This window comes from Lygodium microphyllum, chromosome 5, assembly GCF_053477565.2.
Source record: "Lygodium microphyllum isolate KBCC chromosome 5, Lygodium_microphyllum_v1.1.10, whole genome shotgun sequence".
Taxonomy (NCBI): Eukaryota; Viridiplantae; Streptophyta; class Polypodiopsida; order Schizaeales; family Lygodiaceae; genus Lygodium; species Lygodium microphyllum.
This window is the reverse complement of record NC_141139.1, coordinates 50,410,162-50,430,242: the sequence shown is the minus strand read 5'-3', so window position 1 is coordinate 50,430,242 and position 20,081 is coordinate 50,410,162.

The following is a 20,081-nucleotide window of genomic DNA, read 5'->3' as shown; positions in this document are numbered from 1 at the left end:
GCAATGTCCTCTTCTTCCTTCCTCTTCAATTCTTCCTCTTTTTCAGCTGCTTTCCTCCTTCTTTCTTCTTCGGCTCTTCTTGACTCTTCTTTCAATCTCTCAAACTCTTCTTTTTCTTTTTTCTTCCTTTCTTCCTCGTTTTTCTTAGACTCTTTTTGAGCCTTTTGTAGATCTGCTTTCTCCTTTCTTCTTCTTGCTTCTCTTGTGTGGTCTTCTTCTTTGCTTTCTCAGCCCCTCCATGGCTAGATTGGGTTTCTTGTTCCTCCTCTTCATCACTTATAGTTCTTTCAGTGGATTGCTCTTGTTCATGGTGGGAAAGTGACCTGTTCAGTGTTTCATTGACTCCTTCTTCTTCTTCATTCTGTGCCTCTTTCACTACCTCTTGGATAAGAATAGTCAACACACCATCGTATCCAATGAATGAGGCTTTTGATGATGGTTTCTTTCTTTTAGCTCCTGCCTTTTATGCTAGGGATTCCCTGCCAACTGGTTTGCTCCCTAAGGTTAGTGCCTTGGCTGATTGGCTAATCATCTTTCTCACATACCCATTCAAATCAACCTCATCCAATGAACGGGCTGCTAGGCTCTTCAACATGGGCATGTTGATTTTGTGCATAAGTGAATTATACCTTTGGCTAGAGAACAGGGAGTGCATGACTTTTACCTAAAGCCTTACTTCTAGATCCGAGATGTCTTGGATGTTGATGCCATCATTGGTTAGAACCTGATCCTTCTTCATGTTCAACATGGCATAGACATCCCTTTTGGGCCTCCTTTCCACTTTGTGCTTCAGCCCTAGTGCCTTCTCCACCAAGTCTTTACTTAACTAGACTTGCACCTGCTTGGCTCCTCCTCTTTTAGCAGTCACAATGCCACATTCTCTGTCGGGATCATAGGTTCTCAAGAACTCTACATAGTTATTGTGGTTGGTCTCTTGCCCAATTTTCTTGACATATTTAGCAAGTTTGCACCGTTCTATAACTCTTTTGGCAGCCTCCTCCTTGGCCACGACTTCTTCAATGTTGTGGATAGTTCTGAACTTTAGTTGGTTGTAGGTATGGTTCTCAAGAGAGATGCGATACTTTTCCCTTTCTTCTTCCATGAATGGAAATTGATGGGCCCAATCCTGCTGTGCTACCATTTTGAGTTCCTGCCATGATACCATAGTTAACCATGAGTGTCCTTAAGATAATTTCTTGTTGAAAGGTAACCATGGATTGATTATGCTTTTATGGAAAGAATAAAATGCTTAAATACAAAAAGAGAAATTTCCTTCAAGCGGTCCATTCATTCCCAAAAAATCATGGAAAGAATAAAATGCTTAAACACAAAAAGAGAATTTTCCTTCAAGCAGCCCATTCATTCCAAAAAAGCTATGATACTTTTCCTCAATCACACGTTGATTTTCATCCATTCTTTTCCGCTTTTGGACATTGATTGAGGCTTTGTTTTTTCCTTGCATGTTTTATTCATCTTACATGTTTGATTCACCTTACCCCCTTTCCTTTGGAGTTGAAAAGAATCCTTCCTAGGATTACGGGTTGAGAGGTCAAGGGCATTCAACATGTGCTCTCAGTGTTTTACTTTCGCATGAGCCAAGCATAGAAGTTCGGATTGTATTCTAGATTAGCATAGCAGTCCATGTCAAAAGGACGGATGCCTACTTGAGTGATGTAGGTGAGAACATCCATGAGAAAGTCACCGGAGTCTGTTCGACTGGCAATGTGTAACTCCTCCTCAATCAAAAATATGAGTGGGTTAGGAGGTGCTCTTCTTGGGGCCAATTACGAATGGTGGTTAATATCCTATAGGAGGTTGGAGCTACATAAGTGGGGTCATGCTTCGAGGTTTTGATGGCACAACGTTGCTCAGAATTAGTCATGATTTGGTAGCCCTTTAGCTCCCATTGAAGTCAGAGAGCATACCATTTCCTCAAGAAAGAGGAGTCGTCATCATTAACAAGCCGTTTCAACTCCTCCATTTCCTAGTTGGTGGCAAGGATTGTGCTCTTGTCATAAGATGTAATGAGGCATTGTTTTGGTGCATGTTGGGAAAGAGTGGTGACCAGAGCCAAGAGTTAGCAAAAATGAAGATGGAACTAGCGAGACTACAAGGGATGATGAGGAGACCTATGTGCCTACACGTCCAATGTGTATATTGTGGTGGAAACCACTTGCTAGGTGAGTGCCATGCACCAATTGCGGTAGGTTCGGTCACGATGCTATGCATTGCAGACTACTAAGATGACTCCCATACTCACAACCCTACAACCAGCCTTACCTAGGAAATAGCCCACTGAATTTCTTCAGGAGGCGAGCCCCATTGGCTCGCCCATTGCCGGGAGAGCCCCATTTGCTCTCCTGGCACCTAATGATGCTAATCCATCCATTTCTAGGATGGAGATAGGTCCCACAGGTATACCTAGGACACCTGGACCTTATGTTATCCATCCACACTGTGATACTCTAGTCCACTATGTGAAGGAGCCGAATGGCAATGAGCCTCATTGAACCCTTATGTCTTGTACGATGAAGAGGGCAATCCAATCCTCATGGATTATCAACCAGCACTACTGATGATGGATTTAGAAAGACGAAGAGGTAGAGGCTTAGGAGGGCAGATCCAAGAGTCAAATCTCTTGTTGGACTTGTGGTCAACCGGGACATAGTCTTCACACTACCCTAAGAGGGAGCAAGATAATCAAGATAAGGCTAATCCTAGATGCGATGAGTATGGAATCACTCAACTCTTTGTTGATTGCCCTAGATAGAAACCATCCTCTAGTTCCGCAATCGTGCCATCAAATCCCATTAGGGTTGTTCGATGTCAAGACACTCGATGGGGAGGCCACGCCCATCCCATTACATGTCATGACCCGAGCGCAAATGAAGCAAGTTGGCATATCACTGACAGGGCCTAGCAACTTAGATGCAGCCTCAATCGGAAAGAAAAGTCACAGATGAAGGAAAAAAAAAACCGATGCAAAGGTCACGCTCAAAACCAAGAGTGCCACAATACTACCTATTGGAAAGAAGGTCATAGATGTAAAGGCAAAGACATCCACTCCAAAGACTACTAAGAAAGGGAGTGCTAAGGTAGGGGAGCACCCTAACCCGAAGTGCCAACTAGAAGCCATGGAAAAAGTCAAGGAGTGGGTGAAGGAAGCCTAAGAGCACCTTAAGGATGCTCAGCTCATCTTGGAGGACAAGATCAATGATCTCTCAAGTATAAGTACACCAATTTTGCCTCTACGACCAAAGTTGAGAGACGCATCTACGCCTCAAGTAGTACCACCTACACATAGCTTAAACGCTATGTGCGAGCAAACTAGTCAAAGCCATTGGCAAAGGAGCAAAGGACTAGGAGAAAAGCAAGCAGTTAGCAATCTCCTCACAATGCTAGTAACCACTCTGGTGACTCTAAACTTAGGAGACCTACTTAGGCAACATCCAAAGCTATGGTAAGAATTGAAGTAGTGGGTGGAAGGATCGATAGAGCAAGCCGCTCTACTGATTTGCACGAGTATGATGTTGTGATGCAAATACTGAGTTTGACACTGCACCCCTCGATGAGCTAAAAGGGGTAGATCCAAGTGTAGTGACTCACAATATATCCATGATGCCCGATGCAACGCTAGTCAAGCAACGACTGTATCCTATAAATCCCAAGCATGCCTCGACCTATCTTTGTAGCTGATGACTTGACCTGTCTTTATAGCCGATGACTTGACTTGTCTTTATAGCCGATGACTTGACTTGTCTTTATAGCCGATGACTTGACCGAGGAGGAGGAAGCCAGTCTCATTGCTCTCTTATGGGAGTATATAGACATCTTTGCTTGGTCCCTCGATGAGCTAAAAGGGGTAGATCTGAGTATAGTGACTCACAATATATCCATGACATCTGATGCAATGCCGATCAAGCAAAGACCGTATCCTATGAATCCCAAGTATGCTCACGCTCTCAAAGAAGAAATTGATAAACTGTTGAGAGTAGGATTCATTTACGATTATCTTGGCTACTTGGGACCGACCATTCGCTGGATACGGTTGCCCTTTTTGAGGTTCTAGTGTTAGCCTTGTCTCTGTTTGAGCTCCTAGAGCTCCTGTCCTTGAGCTAGTTATCCACTTGAATGGCCTCTTCAAAGACCCTAGTTAGCACGTCTCATTGCAAGCTTGAGTTGCTTGCCAAGGCCTTGTAGAGCTCTTTATAGTGTATTCTAGTGATAAAGATAGTGGACACCACTCTCTTAGTCAATCGTTCATTTGTCAAGATTCTCTTAAAGAGACTTTGCACGTGGGTAACATTATCATGTATGTCCTCCTTGTCTTTTTGCTTTACATTCATTAGCTGCACTATCATATTGTTTGAGCACCCAACCTTTGAGAATTTCTTAATAAAGAGATTTTTAAGTTTATTGAAATTATTGCACTCTGCAGTGTCTAAGCTCGTGTACTAGGTCCTACCCTTATCGCATAGGCATAGACCGAAAGCTTGCGAGCACTAAGCGAGATCAATGAGGTCGTTGGCCTCGCAGACCTACTCGAATTGCTGCACGAAACTATACAGGTCGTTGTTTGGCTAGTACTTATCTAACTGCTTAGCAACAACATGGATTTTCGATTGGCTCTTAGAGCCTTGGTGACTCCTAATCGTGCAAGCAATGAAGTTGATAGTGATGTTGCGCTTTGCTCTGTCAACGTGTATCCAATAGTTGCTTCATGAGAAGCTCACTCATCATAAGGTCTCCCTCTAGTGCTCTCTCTTTCTTTGTATTAGGTCCTACTCAATTTCTATTTGCTAAGGCTAACACTCACTGGATCTCTCACATTTCTACATTCTGTCGTAAGCTTCTAGCTTGCTTTCCTGATTGTATGCCACTATGCCTTGCAAAGCTTTCCGCACTAGTTTCCTCTTCTCTTCGACGCCTGCTAAGATATCCTCGGATGGCCTACCATGATGGTCCATCCATGTTTGTAAATCGTACTTGGTTATCCCCAAATCGAGCTCTTCGTTGCGTCTGCGGTTTGAGCTGGTCTCTGTCATGTCTGCGGTCTCTTGTTCCACTAGGTTGTCGATGAGGTTGATCAAGTCAAGTAGATTCAATTCCCCAATGATGTCCTTGATGTGTTTGACCCCTGTGTCATGTCTTCCTCTTGGTCCCACAACTTGGGTTTCTCGATTATCCATCTAAGTCTTAGGGTGTTCTCCTACTACTAGTCGATTTGTTCAGTTTCTTAAGTTTGAGTGAGTTTCTTGTTATTTACAGAAAATCCTTGTTCAATTTCTTGTTATTTACAAACAATCCTCAAATTATCATCACTGTGTGTGTGTGTGCTCTTTTTCATTCATTGTGTGAAATCAGGCTTTCAGCTTTTCTTCAAGTGCACTTCAAGTGTCGAAAAACAATGTGGGGTAGAATGGTAAATGCAGCTCTAGCACTCCCATCTACGTTCTTGGCCTAATAGGGATTTAGGCTCGATTGCTGGCCACTCTCACTAGTCTCTAGGGTTTGTGTTGTGTCCTTTCGCTCAATCAAGGTCTAATTGAGGGTTTACAGCTCAATTTGAAGCTCTTACCAGGGTGGACAACTAGCAAGTTGGCTAGCATCATTGCTAGATTTGCAATTCATTGGTTCTCTCATTTCTTGCGTCAGAAAGGTGTTATGTTCCTCTATGTCACTCTTGGAGGTTCGTTCGGCTATGATCTAAATCAGTCAAGGTTAGAAAGTGTCAATTTAGGCAAAATCTAAAATCGGTTAGGTTAGTCCAAATTGCAAGGTCAGAGTGTCAAATTTGGCCCATCCGAGGTCGAGTGGGCCGAGTGACAATTGGGCCGAATCGATTGGGCCAAATGGCCAAATGACATGTCCGAATGCCACATGGCAAGGTGGGTTGAGTGTCCAAGCATCCAATTCGAACAGGTCGAATATGGTGGTCTGAGTGGGCCAAATGTAAATAGGTTGAGGGCCGATTCAAGGGTTTGACCCGAAGTAGTCGTTCAAGTCTGTGGCTTGGATACGCCGAGTGCGACAACACATTAAAAGGTGAGTGCTTACCTTCATGCCTGATTGAGTTGCTTTGTTATGGGAGCTCATGCTCAATCGCCAAGACCCATGGATCGCTTATTGCTTCAAGTGTTTCAAGCCGAATGCTAATGGCTACCTCTCACATAGCCTACGCGCTCTCATGCCTACCAGGCGTAGTGAGCTTACCTTCATGCAGACGCATTCACATGGAAAATTGTCCAATTTACGAGAATTACTGCAAAAATTAATAACTTGAGAATCGTCTGTCGAAACAGGGGTTGGTAAAAAGGAAAAATGGTTAGTTCAAAGGGATGAACAGGTCTATAATTTTGGATTGGAATTTCGATGAATGTAGGGTGCGTTCACATGGAAGGACAACAAAATCAGGAATGAAGAAAAACTGCAAGGGAACGGCCCCAAGGGTGGGTTGAAAAGGGACGGGTGGGTGGGGAAGGGACCCCATCAGGGTAAAAGCAGGGCATGCATAGATGCATTATCAGGTTAAGGAAAATGCAAAGGGATATGGAATGTAGACGCATAGGGACGCGTCCCCACACTTAAAACCTTAACGAATAGGGTTGACCGAGCAATAGGGACCTAGTACCACACAACAGACCAACCGCTAACATCCCCACACTTAAAACATGACCTCACTGACAACAGAAGGTGTAGGGTTAGAAAAACTTGGCCCATATTGTCGAAAATCAAGGTTGACTATCGATGGCACGTCCATTGTCGTTGTTGGCTGCAGGAGGTACCAAGATATCTTCACAGCACACATCCTTCGTGGCAAGGACCATGAGGCAGCACCCAGGGAGGTAGCTGGTCAAAGGAATCGCAGGAAATTCATCGATGATGAGGAATATTGCACTCAACTCACAATCACTCATATGGAATGAAAGAGCAGTCACTCGCCCCATGACTAATATCACTTGAGAAAATCAAGATGAAACCATAGCTCACACCCGGTTTTAGGAATTGACAAAAGAATGATGGAGAGGGAGTATGCCAGGGTGCACAATTGATGGTGCATCGGTGCGTTCAACCCATCTCGCATAGATGCAAGAAGAAAGGCAAGGGAGCCTTGTAGGGCAGTGTATAGAACGAAGTAATGTGTCTTGTGCTGATGGCAGAAACCCAGCCCATGGGTGCATAGGAAAACGGGAATGTACTTGACTCCAAAGGTCGTAACGTCCCTCAATCCTCACCTCTCGGTGATTGATTGAAGAAACTCCAGTCACACTCAGCCCACCCTCTGTCTCACGCTCTGTTGAAAGATACAGAGGGCAGCCATGTCCTGAAACCCGTTGATGTAATCCTCACGGTCACTTGTGTAAATGTTGTATGCCTTATGCACATTTGATGGTGCAACTGTGCATCCTGCCCAGTGCCGGCATACAGTGCAAGAAGGAAGGCCAGGGAGCCTTATAGTGCAGTGCACAAAAACAAATCGTGCTTTGTGCATTGAGAGGCCCATCCTGTGCGTGCAACACTCCATTCACACATCTCACCTCTCATTTGATTTGAAAGGAAAGACTGGTCACTCACCCCACCCTCTGTCTCACTCTCTGATAGATATAGAGGGCAGCCCATACTCATATCCCGATCCTGTTAGGATGGAAGCTCACATCACTCAAGGGGTTGGTGATGAAGATCATGTCGGCTATTGTTGTCATCAAGATCTTCAGGAGGAGGCATACCCAGAGAGGCAGCCTACAAATCGCATACGTCAATGATTTGTAAGAAGATGTATCTGTTAAGAAGGGCAGACGGATTTATATTGTAGAGATAGCGCACCAAGGGAGGTGGCTTCAAATTACTTGCTGAAGAGGTTTTGCTGGTGAGTCAGCTATCCTGAACTGCGGGGTGTTACCACCTTTTCCACAGTCAGCTTCTCGCCCAAGGGTGTTTCCACCTTTTCTTCGAATGAGGCTTGTTATGACAGGAATTGCTTCCTTTTCTCCCATAACAGTTTCGTTTGGTTTTCTTTTTTTTTTCTTTTCTTTTCTTTTTTTATTTTTTATTTATTTTCTTTTTTTTTCTTAATAAAAGAAATCATAGAAATATCATATATCAAGACCAACCTTGCCACCATTGTTGGATCAGACGAGAAGAGGACAATGTTGGATTGAGATGTTTCTACGAGGGGATAGCAAAACAAGACTGCCGCATGAGGAGAATCATAATGGCTATCAGAAGCACGACAAGAAGGACAGTGTGACGCCCAAAAGGGAAAGGGTAGGTCGACTGTGATTGTTAAGATCCCCAGGGAGGGAAATACTTCTTTAGGCGATATCCATTGATGAGGAAAGGATCATCAGAGGCATCAACGCCCTGTACTTGAACAGAGCTGTTAGGATTGATGGGCCAATACCTTGTACGGACCCATCCACAGTTGTTGGAGCTTGCTAGGAAACCTGCCAAATCTCGAATCATAGACCAGAATAAGATCACCTTCTTTAAACTCCTTGTGCTTGATGAAACTGTCATGATAAGCCTTGCGTCGCGCTTGAGTGGTTTCCATGCACTAGAGGGCCATCTGTCGGATCTCATCCAAGCATTCCAAGTGCAGGAGACGACGTTGCAATGACTCACTATCTCCCAAGTGTTCTTTAACTACCACTCGCAAAGAAGGTAATTCCAACTCAACAGGGAAGACGGCTTCTGTACCATACACTAGCTGGAAAGGGGTCTGTCCTGTAGCTGCCTTATGGGAGGTTCTGTACACCCAGAGGACCTCTGTAAGCCGATTGTCCCAGTCGCGATGATGTGCGACACTCATTCTTGTCAGAATTGAGCAAAGAATGCGATTGGTGACTTCAACTTGGCCATTGGCTCTGGGGTAATAGGGAGTGGACTTACGATGGCAGATCTTTTACAGTTCCGTCAGCTCCGCCATGATTTTGTTAAGGAAATGAGTACCTCTATCACTTACCAGCTCGAGGGGACTGCCAAAACGAGTGATGATATTCTCGTACATGAATAGAGCTACGCTGTTACCATCATCCCGCTTCAGGGCTTTAACTTCACACCACTTTGTGACATAATTCGTCTGGTAGGTGGATCAATGGGACCCACAAAATCAATCCCCCACTTCTCAAACGGCTTTAGGGGAAGAATGGGTTGCAGTGGCATGGCACTTGTTTTGGTGGGTTTTCCCATTCGTTGACAAGCATCACATATTTTACAGTAATTATATGCAACCTTGTGGAGGGTCGACCACCAGTATCCTGCCAATAGAGCCTTCCTGGCTGTCGCTTCTCCTGCGAAGTGTCCACCACATGGTTTTTCATGGCATGCTTTCAATTCTATGCTGATTTCATCCTCTGCAATACATCTTCGCAGCACTTCATCTTTGCCTTTCTTGTACAATGCTCCGCCTAGCAAGGTGTAGGGGGTTGATTCTAAGAGAAGCTTCTTCCGCTCACGACTTGAGATGCCAGGAGGATACTGTTGAGTTGCTAAGAGGTTGGCTATGTCTGCATACCAGGGAGTAACTGTTTCAACTAGAAACAATGAAGCATCAGGAAGGTCTGGATCATGTTGTTCCTCTTCTTCTGTTTGAGGGATCCGTGATAGATGATTGGCTAGGACATGGGAACGGCCAGGCTTAGTGACTACTTCAAAATCAAACTCTTGGAATAAGAGCAACCATCTCATCAGTCGTCCTTTAACATCTGCTTTGTTCATCAAGAATGACAGCAGCACTTCATCTTTGCCTTTCTTGTACAATGCTCCGCCTAGCAAGGTGTAGGGGGCTGATTCTAAGAGAAGCTTCTTCCGCTCACGACTTGAGATGCCAGGAGGATACTATTGAGTTGCCAAGAGGTTGGCTATGTTTGCATACCAGGGAGTAACTGTTTCAACTAGAAACAATGAAGCATCAGGAAGGTCTGGATCATGTTGTTCCTCTTCTTTTGTTTGAGGGATCCATGATAGATGATTGGCTAAGACATGGAAACGGCCAGGCTTAGTGACTACTTCAAAATCGAACTCTTGGAATAAGAGCAACCATCTCATCAGTCGTCCTTTAACATCTGCTTTGTTCATCAAGAATGATAGGGCTTCATGATCCATATAGAACTTGAAATGTGTGGACAATAAAAAGTGTCCAAACTTCTCCAATGCAAACACCATCGCCAAGCACTCAAGCTCTATATAGTTCCGTTCCCTATCAGTGACCTTTCGGCTTGCATAATATATCGGTTGATCTAATTTAGAGGGGCCCTTTTGACATAGGACAACACCTAGCCCTTCAACTGATGCATCTGTGTGCACATGGAATTCCTTCGTCCAATCAAGAGGCTGTAAAATAGGTGCTTGGATCAGGCACTGTTTTAGGGTATTAAAGGCTTCTTCACAGTCATCCATCCAAAGGAAATCAACTTCTTTCCTTAAGAGCTTGTGGAGAGGGGCTGCCTTGGTTGCAAAATGTGCAATAAATCTTCTGTAATAGCCCACATGGCCAAGAAATCCTCTTAGATCAAAGCTTGCACTCAAGAGCTATGGCGGGAGAGCAAGAGCAAGAAAGAGAGAGACAAGAAATGGGAACTCCAACAGTCACAATGTGTGATCGAGCCTTCATTTATTCAAACTGTCACACTGAAAGAATAAAGAATAAAGTGATGATGACGGGCGCCCGCCATCTGCAGTGTGCAGTGGCAGCGACTGTCAGTGTAGTAATACACGGCGACTAGGCAGAGGCACCTTTACTCCCAGCAACCTCCCACTTAAAGGTGAATTTGCCCTAGTGAGGAGTAAAAAGAAAAAGAAAAAGACAGTACAACATGTACAAATGTACAACAGGATGAGGAAAGACATCATCCCATGGACATCAACCTCTTGAGGAAGGCAAAGCGCTCTATAGAGAGGCTTTTCTGAGCAGATCATCATGAGCTTTCCCTGCTACTATCAGCATATCATCCACATAGAGTACCAAAATCAATAAAGAACCATCATGGGCTTTCTTCATATAAAGACACGGATCCATAGCACTCTTGCTGTAGCCCTGTGACTATATAAATGCATTAAACTTATGATACCACTCCCTAGGTGCCTGCTTCAAGCCATAAAGACTTTTCTTCAATTTGCACACTAGATGCTTCCTGCCAGGTTCTGCAAAGCCCTTAGGCTGCTCCATATAAATCTCATCATACAAGTCCCCATGTAAGAAAGCCATCTTGACATCCCATGGCTAAGCATATTGCGTACACGCTCCTGGATGGTTCTATTTATCCGCTCAGACAAACCATTCTGGGAGGGGTGTAGGGGGCCGTCAACTAACGCTTAATACCCCTCTCATCACATAGTTGCTCAAAAGCACGTGAGACATACTCACCCCCATTATCTGTTCTTAGGCATTTTAGCTTATACCTAGACTGGTTCTCAACCAATGCAAGCCATCTCTGAAACACAACCGAGGCATCGGATTTCAGCTTAATGGGATAAGCCCAAAATTTTCGTAAAAAATCATATATGAAAGTAACAAAATACTTTGCACCACCCATAGACTGACAAGGCATGGGGCCCACAGACATCCGAATGTACCAATGCTAAGGGCTCACTCATGTGTGGCCTACCAGAATTCTTATGCGTAGACCTAGTCTACTTGCCATAAAGACAATGCTCACATGAATCAAAATATGCATAATCAAGGGGCGGTAAGTATTGCAAACCAAAAAGATTTTTCATTCCCTTCAAAGACATATGGCCCAAATAGGCATGCCAAAGAGATACATGTGGGATAGAACCCATAGACAAAACATGATCAAGGGAAGAAGCGGATATAATCAAGGGATAGAGGCTGCCAGCCTTGGTACCTCTCGCAATCACAAGTCTGCCACGAGTGATCTTTCATGCAGAGTCTCCAAAAGATACATGATAACCTACGTCATCAAGCTGTCCAGCTGACAGGAGATTGCGTGTCAAAGTAGGTACATGACGTACATCCTGCATAACAAAACTGCTGCTAGAAGGAAATTGCAGCCTAACATCACCAATGCCCACAATATCAAGAGAGCTATCATCACCCAAGCACACAGAACCCGAAACAGTACGATATGAATAAAACCACTCTCGGCAAGGTGTCACATGAAAGGATGCACCTGAGTCCAAGAGTAAACACTGTGCATACATAGAGTGTATCTCTGTCATCTGCGAAGCACTAGAAGAAGCTGCAAGGATATAATCATCATCATCAACATCCTCAGGCTGCATATAACATTGATCTCTTCAATTTTAACACTGGACTTTGCAGGCACTATGTTGCGATCAGAAGACTTATCCTACACTTTGTCTTTCCCCTTATCTTTGAGCCTTTCATTGTGCAGTTCATGGCATTGTGGCCTAATATGGCCCTTTTTTCCACTATGGTGACAAGTAACATTTGCATTCCTACCATAGGATTTGCTACGTGGCTTCCCACGAGACTTGGATCGAGATTTCTGAGAATCCTGTCCACGGCCACTACTACTGCCATGCTTTCCATATCCATCATTCCTGCCTCTAACTGTCATAGCATGTGACACACGAGAGGTATCCAAATTCTTACGGTTGACCTCTTCTTGCAGAAGAGCACTCTCAACATTAGATAATTTCAAGTTTGCAGTAGAGGCAAATAATGCAGTGCGAAATATATCCCATGACTTATTAAGAGTACCAAGCAAGAAAAGAGGAGTGATATCCTCTGCAAAAGTGATGTCCTGTGAAGTCAAGTTCTTGAGTATAGCATGGAATTGGCTCAAGTGAGCAGACATAGTCACATTCTCCTTCATGTGCAGATCCATAAGCTACTTCGGCCAATACATCAGACTCGCTGGACTTTTCTTGTCATATAGATTCTTGATTTTATCCCACAACTGCCATGCACTCTGTTCTTCCTCAAATACATTGTAATGAACCTGTTTTGTGAGAGATAATACAATAGTGGACTTGAATAACTCATCAAGCTCAAGCCATTTCTCATCTGGCATAGTTACAGGAGGATGCCCGCTCAACCTCAATGGTTTGATCTGCGATTTTTGCACCAGCACCTACCAAATCTGGCTCTTCCAATAAGAGTAATTCATACCATCAAGCTTAGTGATGTTGAAAATAGCATGATCAGTGGATGAACTCGCCATAATGCAGGCTGGAAGACTATAGATAGTTCAAAACTGCTTGCTGCTTATTGTAGAAAATGACCAAAAAAATCACCAAAATCGAGAGAAAATGGCGAGAAAAGTGTAACCAAAGTTACTGCCCACCAAGTATTAGTGAAAGTACATCATTTTAGAATATTTTAGCATGAAAAATCCATGTCCGGAGTTATATGCTTGTTGTAATAAATGACAGCAGAGCATTGTGAGAGGCAATTGCTGACCAAATCACTACACCAAGTCAAGAAATGATAGCCAAGACATGACTAGCCAAAAACGGGCATAAATCAACACCAAATAGTCATCAAGACACTGAGCAAACGCCCAAACATGTCACCAAAGCATCCGTTAGTGAGTAAACATGCCCCCTGGACAATAGGGCAAAGTATACATAACAATGGCAAGACCTGACACTACTAGATGTATGCTCACAAGAGTCCAAAGCCCAAGCTCACGTCAAAAGCAACTCCAAGATATCAATGCATGAACCATGCAACATTTAAGTGTAAGAGATCCCAAAGTCTCAAGTATCTGCAAAATACTCAAAATAGTATAAACCTCCTACTCAATGTCGGTCAAGCATACAAGATGCTCCCACTAGCTCAAAAGGCGGATAAATGAGCTCAACAACTCAAGCAAACCAAGTCAAAGTACCAAAGACAGGTAACCAAGACAATGCCTCAATAGCATCCAAGGTTGTAATGGAAAAAGCCAAGTCGTAACGGAAAAATCCAAGTCAATGTCCAACTGCTCAAGGGAATACTCAAATGAATGTCGAGACAGGCTCAAACAACTGCCATCCACAGCCAAAGCATAAAGCATTCACCAAGACATCATAACCCGTACTGGGTAGCCTAGGCATAAACCATGCCATAAATGAAATGCCAGCTGCAAAGAAGTGACAGTCAAACCCAAATCGAGCTCTAATCTCAGCTCAAAAGCATTCCAGAGCATAAACAAGATATATGACATAGTCCAAATACATCAGGACATAATACCGAGTAGTCAGGAGCATCTTGTGACCAATAGGCATAACCCAACTGTATCATAAATAGCTTCAGCCTTGAAGTTTCTAGGAGCATATAACCTCAAACTGAGCAAATCAGTGCTCAATCCAAGCTCAAATCCATAGGGATATATTCCCATATGTATAGGTACCAACCGAGCATAATTGGGCCTCAATGCCAAGACCTGTAAGCATCAAATTGAAGTAACAGGTGGCTGCCCTGTTTTGGACAGATATGGGATTGTTCAAAACAGTCAATGGCTGAGCTAAATTAGCTTCAAATGTGTCTCACATAAGAGGCATAACATCCACAAGTGATCCGGTATCAATAGACATTAGTAGAAGCATCACATAAGCCATAGGCATACAAGTACATGTTGTCTCAGACCTGAAATCTATTGTAGAATATTTTTTCATCAGAATTTGGCAAATCCGACATCCCCATCGTGTCCGGAGCATGCCAAAATCCCAACTTAGACTCTTACCTTGCCTGAATCGGGTTTCAAATGCCCGAGATATGACAAAAATAGTGATTTTTGGGCCAGATTTTGAAACAGGCGCAAAAAAAACGTGAGCTGACTGGGGGGTCTGTTGTCCCATGTGTCAATAATGGGGTCCAAAGGGGGCACAAATGGGGGCCAAAGAAGGCCGACACCAAGCCTTAACAAGCCTTGATAGGCTGGAAGCAAGATCCAAGTGAAGGAAGCTCCAAGAGGTGTGAGTTATGGCTGCCCACAACCTGTGAAAACCTTGTTTACCTAGACTTGTGGACTAAGATAAATCTCTAAAATAATAAAGTAATACCTCAACGTCAATGCCCTGATGGTGTCTCAATAGGCCAGGAAGAAGCTCGGTAAGCCGGAGAGTGACAGAAGCTCAAGAGAATGAGCTATGGCTGCCGAGAAGGGGACCCAATGTGAGTGGGGAGTCAATAGGAAGCTGAGAATGCCACGAGCCAAGCTCAAGAGTTGGGAAGCCGTGCTCTGATACCAGTTGAAAGGTGAGAAGGATTGAAGCTTGCACTCGAGAGCTATGGCGGGAGAGCAGGAGCAAGAAAGAGAGACACAAGAAATGGGAACTCGAACAGTCACAATGTTTGACCGGGCCTTCCTTTATTCAAACTGTCACTAAAAGAATAAAGAATAAAGTGACGGTGATGGGCACCCGCCACCTGCAGTGTGCAGTGGCGGTAACTGTCAGTGTAGTAATACACAGCAGCTAGGCGAAGGCGCCTTTACCCCCAACACACATGTCAACATCAAAGACGATTTTCGATTCATTTTGCGATCTATAGCATACTAGGTGTTGAGAAATAGACAAATGATGTATGCTCCAAGAGGAGCTGTCCTGAATCCCATATGCACAGTGAGGAGAGTGGAACAACTCAAAGCCTATAAAGCATTGTACTTGACTATGAAATGAACACAATATCATGATGCTTTGTACTTTCAGTTAAGTATCTGTCATTGTCGATTCTACACAAGATTGTGTTTATGAGTCCAAGCTAATCTATCTTGGAACCTAATTCACTTGTGTAATAGTTTGTCTCTACTTGTCCATGTCATTATGAACTTGGTTTACATCTTTGATCCACCATAGCTTGTGTCATATCCTAGATCCACATCATTTAACATGGTATCAGAGCCTAGTTGGGCATGGCACAGCTCACACTCTGAATCTCTAGTCTCCCTTCATCTCTGGTGATCTCTAACCAGCCCACATTCAGCTCATATCTTCAGTTTCAACTTCAAATCTCAGTTGGACCTTGTGGCAGCCATAGCCAGCAGCACCCTGTCATCTTGAAGCTCCTGTATCTCACTCCACATACCAAATCTCTCTGAGCTTCCTTCTGGAAAGTTGTTCTCCACCTCACAAAGCTTCCCTGTATCACATCAATCCATGAGATTAGGCTATCTGGACCTCAGCATTATCACTATTGTCAGTTGCTGCCATAGCCCCAATTTGTGGCCTGCAGGACATACCTCACTTTGAGCTCTCATATCTCTCAAATTAGGCAATATTTCAGTGTGCTTTCTTCAGGAGTATTGTTCTTCTACTCAAGGAGCTTCTGCCTATCACATCTAAGCCTGACATTGGATACCTACAAGCCTGGCATTGCTGAAATTCGATGTCGCTACCATATCTGTGCCTGGTTACGTTTCGTTGATCTGCGCGCGGATTGTAGTACCCGATCTTGACGATTATCATGGGGCTCTTGTAGAGCATGGAGTAAGCTACATTTCCATAAAAAAAGTTTCCAAAATGATCAACTCTAGCTTTAGATATCTGAAAAAAACCAGGCCTGGGTCAAAACCCTAATCCAGGAAGCCATATCCATCAAGGTGCAAGCTCACTTTTTCTTCAATTTCTCATTCCCTTCAACTTAGGGCACACACTGCCACTCTTATTTGAGTTTGAACTTAGTTCCCAGCAAGATTAACACTTCAAATCAACAAGCAAGAAGAAGATCAAGCACCGACATTCAATACTAAGCTCAAGAATAGTATCTATTGATACTCAACTAGTGTCAGTTGACACTAACCTCCTTGTGACACTTCACAAATCCCCCTTGCTGGTCTTTTCTCAGTTAATTGGAGCTGCTCAACATGGCAAAACTTGAGCAAATAGCAAAGTTCAATGGAGAAGGCTTCCATGCCTGGAAGGAAAAGACCATGTACCACCTGATGCGAAAGGACTTATGGGACTTGTTTGAAGATGATGCAGATAACAAGAAGGAAGATGATGAAGACGGGTTTGTTGAAGAAGACCAGTTCAAATCCAAAGAATGGAAGAAGATGAATAATAAGGCACTAGGCAGCATTGCTTGGGGATTAAGTGATGATGTGCTACATCATATATCTGGCATTAGAAATGCTAAAACTGCCTGGGAGGAACTTGATAAAATGTTTGGTACTCAAGCAAAGAATTCAAAGGTAAAACTTCTCATGCAGTTTTATAAACTGGATATCAAAGACAGTGCTTCTATGACCATACACATTAATTGTCAAGATTGTGGGAGAGAAGGAAGGAGTCTCGCTTGAAGCTTTCTTGCTTGCACAATGGGGGAAGACACACAAGGGTGGAGGCTGAAAACAGTTTTCCTCTTCTTAGTTGTGTAAGCCAAAAGAACTCAAGTACAAAGAAATAGAAGAACCCTATATATGGGTCTCAACCAAACTCAACTAACTAAGGTGGCATACTAACTGAGCCACGAACTAGAATAGATAAGGATAGCTATCATGTAGCTATTATTCATGGGCGGTGTACCAACCGCGTCTGCAACTGACAAGTCGGTGACATAAATATACAACGGTCACCCTGGCGTATCACGAGTGGAGCTCGATATCTCAACACTCCCCCTCGAGCTCAATCCCAATTCCTGCACACCAAGCAGGTCTCTGAACTTGCGCAGCTTCTCTGCGCCCAATGCCTTCGTGAATATGTCAGCTACCTGATCCTCTGTGCTGACATAAACTAGATCAATAAGACCTAGTAAAACCCTCTCTCGCACATAGTGATAATGCACCTCAATGTGCTTTGTTCTAGCATGATAGACTGGGTTATTTGCCAAGTGTATACTACTCATGTTGTCACAATAAATGACAACTGGCCCATCTGTAGACTGATGCATATCATAAAGTAGCTTATGCAACCAAGCTACCTCACATGCAGCCATTGCTGCACCCCTGTACTCAGCCTCTGTGCTCGACAAGGCAACTGTAGGCTGTTTCTTGCTGCTCCAAGTGACTGCAGCACTCCCAAAAGAGAATACATATCCACTGGTAGATCGTCTATCAGAAATACTACCAGCCCAATCAGCATCAGTGTATCCATGCAACTGTATCTGAACCCCAGTCTCATAAAATAGTCCATACTGCAATGTGGACTTCACATACCTAAGTATGCGTCTAGCCGCATCCAAATGTGGTTTCCTTGGAGCCTGCATAAACTGACTTACCAATCCAACAGCATAGCTCAAATCTGGCCTGGTAATAGTCATATAAATCAAACTTCCTACTATGCGTCTATACATAGTAGGGTCTTCTAGAAGCTCACCTGCATCTGTGCTCAGCTTCACATTTTGCTCCAAAGGAACTGAAATAGGCTTACAACCTGTCATCCCATATTTGGACAGCATGTCCAATCCATACTGCCTCTGCAAGAGCTGTATCCCACTTGGTGATCTAATCACCTCAATGCCCAAGAAATAACGCAGCTCTCCCAAATCCTTCATCTCAAACTTCTGCTTCAATAGCATTTTCACATGAAGGATATCTTCATCACTGTCACCTGTCATAATCAAATCATCAACATAAATGACAAGCAGCATAATACCTTTCTCTGTTTTTCTCACATAAAGTGAGAAATCTGCCTTGGAAATCTGAAAGCCAATAGTGACAAGATACTGTCCTATCTTGTCAGACCATGCTCTAGGTGCTTGCTTCAAGCCATACAAGGCTTTCTTCAACCTGCAAACAAACTCAGGATGAACAGCATGCACATAACCTGGTGGCTGCTCCATATAGACCTCTTCTTGCAAATCACCATGCAAGAAGGCATTCTTTACATCCATCTGATGTAAAGACCATCCCTTTGATGCAGCCATAGCAATGACTGCTCTTACGGTTGCCATCCTTGCAACCGGACTAAATGTTTCTTCATAGTCAATGCCATATGTTTGTGCATACCCCTTGACTACTAATCTTGCCTTGTATCTGTTCACAGAACCATCAGCATTGTGCTTCACCTTATAAACCCACTTACAGCCAATTGCATTCTTACCTTTAGGCAAAGGTACTAACTCCCATGTAGCATTTGCTTCCAAGGCATCCATTTCTTCATCCATGGCTTTCTCCCATTTTTCTTTTCCCATGGCTTGCTCAAAAGATGTGGGTTCTGGTTCCTGTATCACTTTGACCATATATGCATAGTGAATGGCTGTAAATCCATCATATTTCAGCCTATCCACAGGATACCTAGCTCTTGTAGACCTGCGCAAAGTAGGTTCACTCCCAGGTGCTGTCAAAACATCCCTGGTCTTCCTTACTCCAGGTGTAACAATAGAAGGAATACCCAACTCATCATCAATGCTCTGTTCTGAGCCACTGGATTCACCATCCACATAAGAGTGACCTGCATTCACATCAAACATGGGCTGATCAACCTTCTCTTTTCCTTTTCGTGATACCTGCATACCACTATCTGCATTGCTTTGAGAAGATTCTCCTGATCTCAATCTGCCTGTCCATGGCGAAGAATGTGAACCACTGCTAGAGGACGCTCCAGGTCCACTAATATTTTGTGACTGCTGCTGTGAATTCTGTGTAGCATTACCATTTTGTGCATCTTCATCATCAATCACATTTACTGGTTTATACCAGCTACTCATCTCATCAAAAACAACATCTCTGCTCACTGTAAACTTACGAGTAGAAGGGTTATAGCATCTATACCCTTTTTGCTGCAGAGAGTAACCAATAAAGATGCACTTCTCAGCTTTTGGATCCAACTTGGATCTCAGCTCATCTGGCACATGTACATAGGCAATGCAACCAAAAATTTTCAAATGAGAAATATCTGGTTTCCTACCAGTATACCTCTCCTCTGGAGTCATTCCATGTATTGCTGCAGTGGGCGTCCTGTTCATTATGTAGACTGCTGTAGCAACTGCTTCAGCCCAATAAAAATCTGGCAAGTCTTTTTCATTGAGCATGGCACGAGATACCTCTCCAATATGCCTGTTTTTCCTTTCTGCAATTCCATTTTGTTGTGGGGTATAACTGCATGAATATTGCTGCTTTATGCCATGCTCCTGCAAGAACTTTGCAAACTCATTTGAGAGGTACTCTCCCCCTCCATCTGACCTTAGGCATTTTATCTGCAAGCCTGTTTCTTTTTCAACCATAGCTTTA